Here is a 13,883-nt window from a genome sequence, read left to right on the forward strand (position 1 = left end):
CCGCTGTCTGCAAGGTGGGAAGAGAAAACTCACTGGGATCCAACTCAGCCAGCACCTTGGTCTCAGGCTTTCCAGCCTTCAGAATTATGAAAAATAAATTTCTGTTGCTTGGGACTAGCAGATGGCGTAATGGCTATGTCACTGGACTCACATGTAGTCCACTGCGGTTCAAGTCCTGGACCCAGTGGCTTAAACTCACACCGGGCACATGTGCATGCATGCCCAAGATCCCGAGAGGAGAATGGAGGAGAAGGGATTGCAATATGATCATCCCCCTTGCGGGGGTGATTTCTCACTTTCTGTCTCTCTGTCTCTCTCTGTCTTTCTGGTGAGCGTATGTGTCCTATAGCAAAAACCTCTCTAAAAAAAAAATTCTGTTGTATTATGTACTGGTCTCAATACATATTTCTTTAGCTTTATTTCTCTGAGATTTTGCCTTCCTTACATTCTTAAATGATCGTGTGTGTGTGTGTGAACCGTTTGCATACAAAATTCCTTGCAGTTATAGTCTATATTCCATTTATAGTGTAAGTAGTTGAATCCATCTTATTTTCTTCTTTTGTCTGTTGAACATTTATTAATGAGGAAAAAAAACCATTAGCATTATGAGTTGGTATACTGAACTTTCTGGCATAACATTAACAAGTCTGAGGATTGCTCTTCAAATTGACTGGCTGAAGCACGGAATATTATTGTTCATGTAATCACCTCTGTTTTCTTTTTTAATATTGCATTGCATCCTTTGATCAACTTTTTAAAATGTCTACTGACAAAACAAAAGAGCATTGTCGTCAATTTTTTTTTTTTTAAATATGGAACGCTTCATGAATTCATGTGTCATCTTTGCTCAGGGGCCATGCTAATCTTCTCTGTATCATTCCAATTTTAGTATATGTGCTGCCAAAGTGAGCACTGTCATCAATTTTTATACCTGCTCTCCTCAACATTACCTGGGACAACTTCATTTGTTTCCAGATCAGACGAGAGTTTAGTAACATCCATGCCAAATAACTGAATACTTTAAAAGATGAAATCTATTCAAAATAGTCATAGCAAGTGCCATAGCAAAAGTTGGAATTATTTTTCCTGTTAATTAGTAATATGTTCTCTATAACAATAGCCTTGGCACTCAAAGAAGTCATTTTTAAAATTTATTTACATTTAATCATTATACATCTTTATAGCTTACAAAGCATAAATGTATGGCATGTCTAGCAAGTCAGAGATATGACTATACACAATAACTTTCCATTCATGGGAGGGAAGGACAAAGAGAATTATTCATGAGTTCTCTCTTTAATACATTCAACAAGTTGTTAAAGTAATGGAGCACTTCAATAATCCAGTTTGCTTTTCTTTCAATTTGCATAATCCTATTGCTAAAGAAATACTGGAAGCTATGTACAAGAAATTAGTTAGCTTTACCTTTGGATTATTTTACAAATTAACAAGACTTTGGGGGACCCTTGGAATTAAGGCACAGATTCAGTACTTCAAATCCACCGAAGATGCACTCCACTTGTTAAATTGAGCCAATAGAGTTTTTTTTTTAATGCAAGAGAATTCAAGAATACAGAACACCAATGAAATCATAAATATTGACATAATTGGTCAGTTTGAGCAGTATCAATGAAATAAGCATACTGTATCTCAATAATTACCTTCATGTCAATACAAAGGATATGAAATGCTATTGAGCAGCTTTATACAGAATATGATCAGCGTGCTTTGCACTTTCGACAGTCATCCATGCTTAACTTTGATTAAACATTGTTTATACCTTTATGCAAGCAAGCAGCCTCTAACATTTGTATTTGTTCCATCTTCATCATAAGCAGTGTGTTGTTCCTCATTATTTCTAAGTTTAGTAAGAGAATCTTTGCAAAAATGCTGTTATTCTTTTTGAAATCTTATCTGGAAAAGGTTTTACTTACTACACATTTAGAAGCATATTTTTCATGAAAAAAATTGTAAAATCAAAGGGAATTTTTTACTACATTGATGTTACTTGCATCCATAACTATGTCATAAATGCAAGAAACAGCCATCATTTATTATTGTGGCTGATTTTGTCCTGGCACTTTGAAATTTGCTTTTCTTTTGGATTTAGTAAGTAATTCTGTTAGAAGTAAGTTCAAACCATTAGTTGGGCTAAATAACCAATGGTAATATAGTTTTTAAGTCCATTACATTTTTTGTGTTGGTTATTTTATCTTCTTTATCATAATTACTCTCAATCAAAAATGTCATTTAAATCACTTTTCTTGCTACTAGGAGAAATCAAATATTATTCATAGGGATCAATAGATGGCATAATGGCTATGTCACTGAACTCCCACGTAGCTGACTGTAGTTTGAGTCCCGGATCCAGTGACTTAAACTCACGCTGAACACATGTGCGTGCGTGTCCAAGATCCCAAGAGGAGAATGGAGGAGTGCCCAAGATCCCGAGAGGAGAATGGTGAAGGGATTATGACATGGCCATCCTCCCTCCGGGTGGGGGGGTGATTTTTCGCTTTCTGTCTCTCTGTTTTTCTGGTGAGCACACATGCTCTATGGCAAAAACCTCTCCGAAAATAAATAAATAAATAAGTAAATAAATAAATAAATAAATATTGCTGATCTTTTGGTATATGCTGATATATAAAACCAACCCTCCACAGTTACTGAGATTGAGTGAACATATTGCACTAAGAGCTTCAAAAGAACTATTTTATCCTTCTATGAATGTCCTCTCACTATAAAATTTATGTGTGTGTGTTAGCACTTTTGCATTAAAACATAACAGAAATGAAACTATAGTTGATACCAAGTATTGTATGAATTAAAAAGAAACTGAGTTTAATGATCTCATAGACACATGAACACATAACAATTCCTAATTCCTAATTGACAATAAACTGGGTTGGACCATTGCAAGGTTTACAAACTTACAAACTAAAATAAAATTGGAAGTACTTTTGCCATTTGTGTGATTTAAGCATCAATTAAAGTTTTCAAGTTAAAAAAAGCTTTAGCTCCCAAATTTATATAAATTATCATAAAATAAAGAACTAAATTAAAGACGCTAAGAAAATCTTACTGTAGGATATTTAGGGTATCTTGATAATGTCAATATTGAAGGCAAGTTAAAAAATTCATTCAATGTCAGATATGTTTGTGTATGCAGGACGTCTGGTAATCTCTGTACAGTTCTTTTTATTGACAGGTTTTCACTCCTATTCAGTAAATTTCTTAAAGTAGAAAGGCTAAATCATATGATAACTATACTTTTTATGTTTGTGAAACTCTCAAATTGTTTTTTTATGGGGGGGTGGAGGAGAGGTTTTTGCTATAGGGCATGTGCGCTCATGGGAAAGACAGAGACAAAGAGATAGAAAGTCACCCCCTCCAGGAAGGATGGGCACACTACAATCCCTTCTCCTCCATTCTCCTCTCAGGATCCTGGGCATGCTTGCACACGCGACTGGCGTGAGTTTAAGCCACCCAGTCCAGGACTCGAACAGCGGCCAACTACATGGGAGTCCAGCGACAAACATAGCCATTACACTAACTGCTGGTCCCTCAAATTGGTTTTCAAATTAGTATGAAGATTTTGCACTTTCACCAACATGACAGAAGAGTTCCCGTTCCTCCATGTCTTGTGATAGATTTAATATAGGCAGTCCTTTAATTTTTAGCCATTATAATAAGTGTCTACTGGTCTTCATAGTTATTTTATTTTTATTCTTCTAATAATTAGTGATGATACTGATATCGTTTCATGTCCTTGGCAAGTTTTCCATCCTTATATCTGTCAATCTGTTATCTCTCTATTTTGTCATCTATTTGATACAGATAAGATGCATAAGTATCTTTTTCAATAATCTTTCCATTTTTTGTTAGGGCATCTGTTTTCTTAAAATTAGTACTTCAGAATCCTTTATATACACTGAAAACATCTTTATCCAATATATGATTTGCAAATATGCTTCCTAGTTGTGGCTTATCTTTTCATTCTCTTAATAATGTCTTTCAAAGACTAGATGATTTTAATTTTCTAGGATTTTATCTGCATGACAATTTTTTTAAAGGTTTTTTTCCATGGAATGTGTGTGTGCTTACTGGTGAGACAGAGAGAGACAGTGCCAGAGAAAGAGAGAGACAGTGAGAGAAAAAGTGAGAAATCACCCTCCAATCCCTTCTCCTCCATTTTGCTGAGATTCACGCGTGCGCGCGCACACACACACACACACGCCACCATGATTTTTAAGTCATTAGGTTCGAGACTCAAAATGCACTTGTCCATGATGGAGTCCAGTGTCCCAACCACCATGTCACCTGCTGACCTTCTCCATGTCAAATTTTTACTGAATAACACGACATTGTAATTGTTTTGGTGTTTAGTGTTGGATATTTTTATGTCACTGTATAAATATTCTTTACCCATATTATGGAATGAAAATGGTTTAAGTCTTTTCAGCCTTTTTTTTTTTTCAGGTTTGTTTAATGAAAATAGAACAGTGAGGAACTTTAAGGCAATGTTGCTCAAATTTTTTTCACTGTCTTCTAAGAATCTTTGTAAAATATATTATTTCCTAGTCACTTTCTTTAATGCCTGAAAAGTGTATTTATTTATGTACTATGGCTTTTTAGTGAAATACAAAATACTGTGATAATTAAGATTTTTTTTCACTCCTAAGAACCTATTTTCAATCCATTGGGGATGATAATATCGTTGTTGAGAATATACATCCTACTGCTAATAATTTCCCCCTACTGATTCTTCTCTAACTCTATTCAAGTCATTGTGAGTAGAGTAAATCATAAGTTTCCCATATATCAGTTGGGAGCAAGCCCCCTTCCCAGCCTTGTTAGTTCCAGCCACTGCAACTTCTAATCCTTTTGACTTGCTCTGTCCTAAGTTTGGGTTGTTATCTTTCGCTTATGCACTAATCTGAATATTGTGATGAAGTCTCTGAAGGTCTTTCTGTTTTCTCTCTATGCAGCATTGTCCATTTTTATATTCTGCTCTGTGAACTCTAGCTGCTCGGCTTTTGGGTCTCTTTCCTTAGATGGTCCGTTTTTTTTTTTTTTTTTTCTACATTCCCCTCTCAGCATTTTTCCTGGAAATTCTCTCAAAACAGGAAGCAAGTACAATTGTAGAGCACATCTCGTGTGTGTCTTGTATTTCAGGGAGCAATACCCTTCACTGCTTGACGTCATCATGCTGAAGCCATTGCATCATGTTTTATGACTTTCGTCTTCTTCCACTAAGAAGGAATATTGATCTCTTTTGCAAAATTTTAGGATGAAGCAGGAATTTTCCTTTATGAGGTTTTTAAAATAGTAATCCAAGACAGAGTTTGTCCAAAGGAAAAAGTCTTTGAGTATCTTATTAATTTTAACTAAAAGATGGGAGAAAAAGAACATGGCTAAACTGCAATTGATAAAGAGGCAGAAATCATACGTTTGGTTATTTTTTGTTGGTTGCACAATTCTCTTGTTTCCCTCTGCTCTCAGAGGTGATTATGGAATAAACTTGTTTTCCTTTTAATTCATTGCAATTCAGTTTATCTCCTCCAATTACCTCACTTTCTGAATCTCATTCTATAAAGAAACACTATCAAGAACATTAGCTGTTGAAACTTGGCATGGATGATATTTATTTGGCTTGTAGCTAGTACCCATGGCCCTGCATCTTTACAGAGATCGTCCTGTTATTCTCCAAACGAAGGTGACTGAGCACCATGTTATATCAGTAAACTGTGTGACTCCTGCTCTCTTGTTCATCCCATTGCTTTGTAGACTTGATTTTCATTTGTCATCCAGGAATCTTCTTCACTAGCATCTTCGTTTTAAGCTCTTACTTTTATTTTCACATATTCCTGTAGCATCTTGAAAAAATGCCAGACAATATTTTTGAAATTCTGTATATAACAGAAATTCAATGCTTATATTTGGTAAAGAGTTCTATGTTAGAAATAACTTTCCTGTTGAAGTGTCTCTATATCGTATTCTATTGCTGTTTTTTATGGCTGATTCTTGATACAGGTTTCTGGTGGTATTTCTTTCTATCTAAAGTTCTACAACTTTGGGATGATGTGCTTAGTGCATGTCATTTCATTTGAAGAGAGGGAAGCACATGGAAGAGACTTTCAATCTGAAAACTAATTATTTTTGGCACTTTAACAGTTTGTTGTATTATTTTTGATATTTTTCTTCTCTTTTTGTATCACCCTTTAAAACAAATTACCAGAGAATGTGCATGTGAGAGAGAGAGAGAGATAAAGATAAAGTGAGAAAGCACCATCCTTGGGAGATGGTCACATTGCAATCCCTTCTCCTTTTGGAATTTTGGCACTCAGGTACACATGCCTGACATGTTTTTCATGCTGCTGAGCCCCAGAAACAGTACAGTTGACCACATGGGATTCACCACCTTAGCCAACATATCACCAGCTGGTCAGCATATCATTTTTTTTGAGAGAGATTTTTGCTATGTCCAGAGACATAGTCATTACGCTAACTGCTGGTCCCAGCATATCATTTTTTAACTATTTAATTTTTAGATTTGTGGATTCATAGATTGCTCTTTTGCTTATATTGTTTTTGCTCCTACTTTTCATCTCTTCATTTTAAATTTGTATTTTTAAACCATTATAAATTTAATAAATTTTTCTATCGCATTTATATATTCTGGAGACTTGTCTTTCACAGTTAACTAACTCAATTATTTGTTATCATTTTTTTGTTTCATAAAAGCAGTATGTCCTCTTACTTCTCTAAATCCATTAATTATATAGCTTTGAAGCTTTCATTTCCTTCTTGATTCATTCTGTTCAGCTTTTGATTTCAATGCGGAGAATTTTCTCTTTTGAATGCTCATTTAAAGCTAAAAGTGGGACACATGTGCAAAGGGCAGAGCAAATACTGGAAGAATGTGTGCAGTAAAAAATACCGTTCGAATGAGGCTGGCAGGTGGCGTGGTGGTTAAGGGCGCTGGACTCCCACAGGGCCAACTGCCGTTGAGTACCAACCTGGCAGCTTGCTTTCTCACTTTCTCTCTCTCTCAGTCTGTCCTTCTCTGGTCAAATTAAAATAAACAAATAAATAAAGTTAAATTAAATAATTATTTTTTTTAAAAAAGAATACTGTTGCTAATACAATTTTGGAAAGTGTAATCTGCCTCTAAAAATTTTTAAAAACACATTTTATCTTCGCATTGCAACATCAATAGGTATAAATATTAAGAGCATTAAAAACTTTTAGATGTGTTCTAGAACTAAATTATTTGTCATATATATTTTTATAATATTAAATATTCTTCTTAATGATTTAAATTAAAAGATACGTTTAATTTTATGAATTCAACAAAAATAATCAGTTATTCACCTTTATTATTCAGAATATATTATTAGAATAACATACCTTAAAATATCTATCATTTACCCTTTGTTAAACATAAACAACATATCGTACGTGTACGTTGTACACGTAAAGTGTCTGCCTTTGTAAAGTTAGTTCTATTCATTACAAGTACTGTGGAATCAGATACCTGTATGTTTTGTTGTGTTGTTTTTATAGCTACTAAAATTCAATACTATATATATTTCATTTACTAACTTAATGTATTATATCGTTCAATGATAAGTCAATATACTTAGAGGAATAAACAAAGGAGAAAACATGGTTTTATTAATTGTATGAGATTATTCATAACCGCAATGATACTTAGAATGAACATTTTAGTTTGCTTGTTTATTTGCTTGGTTTTTGGAGGGCAGGTGTGGATATATTTACAAAATATTTTAGTGTGCTTTTAGTTCTTTTCAGAGTTCTTGGAAACGATAATATCTATTTAGTTGGGCACTATATCATGAATAATGAACTGGATATTTTTCATCTAGTTTATGGATTACTATTGGTAAGGTGAAATCAGAAATTTCTATTGAATTAAAACCATCTTGAGACCAGCAGTTGGCATAATGACTATGTTGCTGGACTCCCATAGATGATTGCGGTGGCTTAAACTCACGCTGGGCGCATTTGCGTGCATGTTCAAGATTCCAAGAGGAGAATGGAGGAGAAGGGATTGCAGCATGGCCATCCCCCCTGGGGGGAGGGGTTCTCACTTTCTGTGTCTGTGTCTTTCTGGCGAATGCACGTGCCCTATAGCAAAAACCTCTTCAAAAAACCCCCACATTTTATTTTATTTTACTTTTTGGCTTTAAACTGAGCTTTATTTCTTTATATCTTAAAATCAATTATGATCACACCAATAATCAATGAAATTATCACAAGAATTTTATTTGAATGTAAGTTCATGATACTCACTACATCCTTATAATGTATAGATTTTAACAGAGTCATTTTTTTAGAAATTTATAGCTATTAATTTGTCTAAAGAGTTGCTTCTCATAGCTATCATCTGACTGGAGAATTTGAATGTAGAGATTACTTTTACAAAAAAAATACGTTTCAGAAGTTAAAGTCGGCTCTAAATTGCAGCTTTCTAAGTTACTAGTTCTATGTCCTTAAGCAAGCTAATTGAACCCTGTAAATTTCAGTTTCTTCATCTGAAACATGGCATAATAAAGTATACTGTATAGGTATGTTATAAAATTAAAATAAGGGGCCAGCAGATGGCGAAGTGGTTAAGGCGTTCGTTTTGAGTCTTGGACCTAGTGGCTTGAGACTTGTGCTAGACATCTGCGCGTGTGCGCCTCACATCCTGAAAGTAGAATGGTAGAGAGGAGATTGCAGTGTGGCTATCTCCCCTAGCGGTGATTTTTTGCTTCCCTCCCTCCCGCCTGTCTTTCCAGCCAGCACACATGCCCTATGGAAAAAATCTAAAAATAAATAAATAAATAAATAAAATTAAAGTATGAGTTCATGGTGACTTCCAGATATTAAACATAAGTAGACGGCTAACCTGCTTTATCATTTTGTTAAATTATGTCTTGTTAGTGATAGAGAAAATTTCATCTTCATAATCAAACTGGCTCCATCTAAAATCAAGGCTATTTTAAGTATCTAATTAACACTTATTCCAAGAAAAAGAGAATTTAAGGCAATATTCTGAAATTTGAGAGACATTTTCAGCTAGTAATATCAGATTAAAAGGCAACACATAGTTCAGTAAATATAATAAAATAAGGAAAAATGAGAGTAATGCATGCGATGAACAATGCGTTTTCAGGTCATTCAAATGAGTCTTAGAAGTGAACATTGGAAGAACAATATTTTTTAACTAGATAATTGCAACAATTTGCAAAATATCATATATAAACAGCTAGTTTATCTGTTTTGGTAAATACAATGTTTAAACTCAAATTACTCTTCAGATTTAAAAAATCTAGCTTAAAAACACAATATTAAAAGAACCTCTGTGATTGCTTTTCTGATTCTAAACTATACCTGGACTTATTAGGCTATTTGCAAGGACACATTTTTAAAAATGATTTCCTGGGGGGACCAGCAGTTAGCGTAGTGGCTATGTCGCTGGACTCCCACATAGTCGACCGTGGTTCAAGTCCCGGACCCGGTGGCTTAAACTCATGCCGGGCGCATGTGCGTGCGTGCCCTAGATCCCGAGAGGAGAGTGGAGGAGAAGGGATTGCGGCGTGGCCATCCCCCTTGGGGGGTGATTTCTCACTTTCTGTCTCTCTGTTTCTCTCTGTCTGTCTGGCGAGCGCACGCGCCCTATTGCAAAAACCTCTCTCAAAAAAAAAAAAAAAGATTTCCTGGGGACCAGCAGTTATTGTAATAGCTATGTCTCTGGACTCCCATGTAGTCTAATGCGGTTCGAGTCCCGGACCTGGTAGCTTAAACTCATGCCAGGTGCATGTGCGTGCGTGCCCAAGATCCCAAGAGGAGAATGGAGGAAAAGGGATTGTGTGTGGCCATCCTCCCTGCGGGGTGATTTCTCAGCTTCTGTCTCTCTGTCTCTCTCTGTCTTTCTGGTGAGCACATGTGCCCTATAGCAAAAACCTCTCCAAAAAAAGAAAAAAAAAAGATTTTCTATTTCTAAACAAATCAACAAATTGGTCTCTAAAAACAAATTTCTAAATGCATGATGTCTACTTTCTAAACTTTCCCAGTTGGAAATGTAACTGGTCCTTTTTAAAGTTAACTGTCACATAATATTGTACATAGTTTTGGGTACAATGTGTCCTTTTGATACATGAATATGATGTATAATGATTACATTAGAGTAATTAGTGTACTCCAATATTTGTGCTTACTTTGTGTTTAAAACATTCAAAATCCTTTCTTTTCTCTAATTTGAAGTATGTAGTATATTATTACTAACTATAGACACCCTACTGTGCTATTGAATCATACACTGTGTTCTGCATATCCAACTGTAATTTTCTATTAACCAGTATATCTTTTCCATCCTCCTCCCCTTGCATGATTTGGTAACTATTTTATTCTCTACTTCAATGATATCACATTTTTTTAACCGTCCACTCATGAGTAAGAACAATCAACATTTGAACCTGACTTATTTTACTTAATGTAATATTCTCTAGGCTCATCCATATTGCCACAAATGGTAGCATTTCATTCATTTTGTAGCTGAATGGTATTCCATTGTGTAGAAATATCACCTGTTCTTTATCCATTCATCCATTAATAGACACATAGATTGATTCTATATATTAGATTTTGTGAATAGTGCTGCATGGTAGTGCATATATCACTTTGACAAATTAATTTTCTTTCTTTTAGGTATATCTCCAATATTGGGATTTCTGAATGATGCAGTAGTTCTATTTTCAGTGTTTTGAGAAAAATACAAACTGTTTTCCATAATTGCTGCGCTAATTTACCTTCCCACCATCAATGTATGAGTTCCTCTTTCTCTACATCCTTGTCAGTGTCTGCTATTTTTTAAATTTTTTGTCTTTTTATAATAGCACTCTAAATGGACTTGATATACACTTTTTTAAATGATTCCTGATATTGAACATTTTCTCATGCACGTGCCTGCCATGTGTACTTTTTCTTTTAAGAAATGCTTATTCATGGGAGGTAGTTGGTGGTACAGCAGTAAAAGGAGATGCTCTGAATGACAGACCCAGCTGGGAAGGTTACTAGTTCACAAATGGAGACCACCATGAGTACATTAGGCACGTATGTGTCTAGGAACTGAGCTGGCTAAACCTAGGGAGACACTGCTGTGTCAAGACTCTTTTGGGGTACTGTATCTCTATCTCTCTCACTTGGAAAAAATAAATAAACTTAAAGAAAAGATAAAGAAACATCTGTTAAGATTAATCATCTATTTTTAAATTTTTCTTGATCTTCACTTTTAATTGTTGTACATCTCCATCACACACAACATAGTTTTCAAAAATATGCATTATGTTACCACCCGATCAAGGATATTACCAGATACATCTTTTTCTTCAGAAAACTTCAGGTCTTTCCATTTCTGTCATGGAGTGCCAACATTGGACATACATTGAGTGGGAACATATACTGTTTGTCTTTCATAGTCTGGCTTACTTTGGATAGCAGTTCATCTATGTTCATCCACTTTGTAGCAAATTATGGTTTCTCATGACTAATAGTTCATAGTGTGCATGTGCCATGATTTTTCAATCCAGTCATCCATTTATGGTTGCTTGGGTTGATTCCATGTCTTAGTAATTGTGAATAATGCTGAAATTGCCCTTTAAAAAAATCAGATTATTTGTTGTTTTTTGTTCTTGTTGCTGTGGAAGTTTTTGAGCTCTTGAATATTCTGGATACTAGCTTCTAATCAGATATATAGTTTGCAAATATTTCCCCATTCTTTATGTTGTTTTTCACTGTATTTATTGTTTCCTTTGATATGCAGAAGCTATTTAGTTTGATATAATCCCATTTGTCTGTTTTCACTCTCATTACCTGTACTTTTGAGGTTTTGTTTAATAAAATCTTTACCAAAACCAATGCTCTGAATTTGTTCCTTTAAATTTTTAATTGACGTTTTATAGCTTCCGCTCTTACATTTAAGCCTTCTATCAATTTTGAGTAGATTATTTTATATGAGCAGGTGTAGGGGTCTAATTTCTTTCTTCTACATATGGATATCTAATTTTCTCAGCACCATTTGTTGAAGAGACTGTCCTTTTCCCAAGGGCTGTTCATAGCACCTTTGTCAAAAATCATTTGGTTGTGTATATGTGGATTTATTTCTAGGTTCTCTATTCTTGTAACATTGGAGAGTTACATGGAAGGTTTTCTAGTCTTTAGGAATCCGAATGTGAATTTGTCTCAAGCTTGATCTATTTACTTATGTTCTTAAAACTTTAGTATATTCACAGATGGATATTATGTAGCCAGCATTTTGCAGTGCTCTAACATGCAATATATATAACAAATTGCCAGCTAGGCTATTATATGTTTAAGAGTTTTAATTGCTGTGCACTTCAAACATTTCTTACATTGTGCCATCTGGCACATAGAAACTTCAATGAATTTTTAAACTTAATGGGATATGCTCTGCATTAGGAATGTCTGAAAATTAGTTGCTAACCACTGGTAAATGAAAGATTTATCCACACAGACCTCATAAAGTTACAATGTGTTCCTTTGTGCCATTAGGACCCCAACAAATTGTTAAGTGGTAGTAAAAGTTACTCAAACAATTGTCTGAAAGGAAATACTTGATAAATAAATAGCTTTTCTTACTGTTTAAAAGAAATCTCAATATCATAATTCTTTCCTTTTAAAGGTCATTTATAAAATTATTTATGATACTTAGTAGAATATATCATTTAAGCTTTAAGCAAAGTTTGGAAGTGTTGGAAAAAAAGTCTGGTAATGTTTACAAGTGCTCCGATTTTATCTAAAAGTTTCTCTCTGCAGATAGCCTGCTAGGTTGCCATTTAAAAAAAATAAAATCTTTTCATTAGACTTTCGTTTCTATTGTAATTTTATTTTAAGTACCTTAAATTTGTCAATAATATAAAAAAAACTAGCTGCAAGAACTTCTATTTCAAAAGAGTAGGATCTACTGTGCTCTTTTACTGTAATCATCTTAGTCTTCATATTTTGGCTTTTCTCTTTCTATAAACGCACTGCAGAATAGATTTCCCATAGCTCTGTCAAAAAGCAAAATACATAGAATTAGTCAAGAATAAAAGCAGTAAACAAAAATTTATTTAATAGTGTAAAAAAAACGAGGGAACCATTGAGCAATCTGTTGGGTAAATTGGAAGACATTTCTATGAAAAAGAACATATATTTGAAAAAGAGGAACACACTATCATAGATAGGTTTTAGAACCATGGTTAAACATTTGTAAAATATAAAAATCTATGGTAAAATCACCTTAAGGGCAATCTGTGGCCTGGTGGTTAAAGTAACTAGATTCCCCATGGCTGATGGAATGATTAGAGTCCTGGTCTTGGTGACTTGAACACACGCATATATCTTTGTCTGAAGTCCCAAAGAGAGGGAGATATGGAGAAGGGATTGTGGTGTGACCATGTATAAGGGGTGCTTTGTCTCTCTTTATATATTTCAGTCATCAGGAAAGTCATGAAGTGTTTTTCTATGCAAAAATGCATCATGACTTTCCTGACAACCCAATATATATCCAGTAAACACACACACCCTCTGGCAAATTTTTAAAGGACAAAAACAACTTCAAGCAGATAGCTCAAAATATTTTAAATTATGAGAGGGGATTGTCATAATGATTATCTCCACATTTTAAATGGAAATATTTTATTTAGCAAATTACTGAATCACCCACGATTATAGTAACATACACAAAGTACATGCTTTTTTTGTTAGACATATATTTACGTTTTCGTTTTCAGCTATGTCATAAATATATACAGTAGCATGGATATTTATTGCTTAAACTATAGCTTCGCTATATTCATTTTTAAACAGAAAAC

At 34.3% G+C, this 13,883-nt stretch overlaps 1 non-coding gene across 1 annotated transcript; it reads right to left on the bottom strand.

Annotated features, from left to right (window-relative positions):
* Positions 1-806: 806 nt before the first annotated feature.
* On the bottom strand, positions 807-913 carry LOC114008122 (U6 spliceosomal RNA). Its single transcript, XR_003549684.1, has one exon. It is a non-coding gene; the product is annotated as a U6 spliceosomal RNA (small nuclear RNA).
* Positions 914-13,883: the final 12,970 nt, after the last annotated feature.

Source organism: Tupaia chinensis, unplaced genomic scaffold (assembly GCF_000334495.1).
Source record: "Tupaia chinensis unplaced genomic scaffold, TupChi_1.0 Scaffold000290_1, whole genome shotgun sequence".
Classification (NCBI taxonomy): domain Eukaryota; kingdom Metazoa; phylum Chordata; class Mammalia; order Scandentia; family Tupaiidae; genus Tupaia; species Tupaia belangeri.